This window comes from Oncorhynchus gorbuscha, linkage group LG18 (genome assembly GCF_021184085.1).
Source record: "Oncorhynchus gorbuscha isolate QuinsamMale2020 ecotype Even-year linkage group LG18, OgorEven_v1.0, whole genome shotgun sequence".
Taxonomy (NCBI): Eukaryota; Metazoa; Chordata; class Actinopteri; order Salmoniformes; family Salmonidae; genus Oncorhynchus; species Oncorhynchus gorbuscha.
The window spans coordinates 82,421,332-82,423,500 of NC_060190.1; the positions used below are offsets into that span (position 1 = coordinate 82,421,332).

The window sequence follows — 2,169 nt, forward strand, 5'->3', positions numbered from 1 at the left end:
ATGGGGTCCTCCGTCAACAAGAAGGGTGTGAACAGCTTGTGTCATGAACAGCCCATAGAAATAGACGTGGCAGCGCATTCCCCAATGCTGGAAGGGGGCCCTGAGAGAAAAGTTTGGGAACCCCTGATCTAGCTTAGTTTCTTCCAAAAATCAAGCTTCGCTTTCTTATTAACAGTAGAGAGAATCCCCTCCTGGAGCTAGAGCCTTGCTGTGTAATATTTTTTTTTTTTACAGAAAACTGTATAGCATTTTTGAGTTACCTGTTTAACTTTAAGCTGGGATGTCTGTTCTGCAAATAGCTTAGGTCTGACTGTATAAAAATAAAAATGTCTGCAATGTGCTTGTTAGCATTCTCTATGGGATATTACATGTACATGGGGATAGAAAATGTCACCCCTTGTGCTCAATGCCGGTATGACCAAATATCTCAGTATGGCACAAGGTCGGTATAAAAAAAAATGGTATGGAAATCTGGATACCGCTAAACCTAAATGTTAGTGTTAAATTCAGTGATACCCAATCCCTAACCTAGTTAATGAGAAAACAATCCCTAACCTAGTTAATGAGAAAACAATCCCTAACCTAGTTAATGAGAAAACAATCCCTAACCTAGTTAATGAGAAAACAATCCCTAACCTAGTTAATGAGAAAACAATCCCTAACCTAGTTAATGAGAAAACAATCCCTAACCTAGTTAATGAGAAAACAATCCCTAACCTAGTTAATGAGAAAACAATCCCTAACCTAGTTAATGAGAAAACAATCCCTAACCTAGTTAATGAGAAAACAATCCCTAACCATACCCTAGATAATGAGAAAACAATCCCTAACCATACCCTAGATAATGAGAAAACAATCCCTAACCATACCCTAGATAATGAGAAAACAATCCCTAACCATACCCTAGTTAATGAGTAAACAATCCCTAACCATACCCTAGTTAATGAGTAAACAATCCCTACTCGATCCCTAACCATAACCTAGTTAATGAGAAAACAATCCCTAACCATACCCTAGTTAATGAGAAAACAATCCCTACTCGATCCCTAACCATAACCTAGTTAATGAGAAAACAATCCCTAACCATACCCTAGATAATGAGAAAACAAACCCTAACCATACCCTAGTTAATGAGAAAACAATCCCTACTCAATCCCTAACCATACCCTAGATAATGAGAAAACAATCCCTACTCAATCCCTAACCATACCCTAGTTAATGAGAAAACAATCCCTACTCAATCCCTAACCATACCCTAGTTAATGAGAAAACAATCCACACTCAATCCCTACCCATAACCTAGTTAATGAGAAAACAATCCCTACTCAATCCCTAACCATACCCTAGTTAATGAGAAAACAATCCCTACTCAATCCCTAACCATACCCTAGTTAATGAGAAAACAATCCCTAACCTAGTTAATGAGAAAACAATCCCTAACCATACCCTAGTTAATGAGTAAACAATCCCTAACCATACCCTAGTTAATGAGTAAACAATCCCTACTCGATCCCTAACCATACCCTAGTTAATGAGAAAACAATCCCTAACCATACCCTAGTTAATGAGAAAACAATCCCTAACCATACCCTAGATAATGAGAAAACAATCCCTACTCAATCCCTAACCATACCCTAGTTAATGAGAAAACAATCCCTACTCAATCCCTAACCATACCCTAGTTAATGAGAAAACAATCCCTACTCAATCCCTAACCATAACCTAGTTAATGAGAAAACAATCCCTACTCAATCCCTAACCATACCCTAGATAATGAGTAAACAATCCCTAACCATACCCTAGATTATGAGAAAACAATCCCTACTCAATCCCTAACCATACCCTAGTTAATGAGAAAACAATCCCTACTCAATCCCTAACCATAACCTAGTTAATGAGAAAACAATCCCTACTCGATCCCTAACCATACCCTAGTTAATGAGAAAACAATCCCTAACCATACCCTAGTTAATGAGAAAACAATCCCTAACCTAGTTAATGAGAAAACAATCCCTAACCTAGTTAATTAGAAAACAATCCCTAACCTAGTTAATGAGAAAACAATCCCTAACCTAGTTAATTAGAAAACAATCCCTAACCTAGTTAATGAGAAAACAATCCCTAACCATAACCTAGTTAATGAGAAAACAATCCCTACTCGATCCCTAA

At 37.5% G+C, this 2,169-nt stretch overlaps 1 pseudogene; it reads left to right on the forward strand.

The window, feature by feature from the left end:
- LOC124004223 overlaps positions 1-2,169 on the forward strand; it is a 15,722-nt pseudogene continuing 13,553 nt past the window's right edge.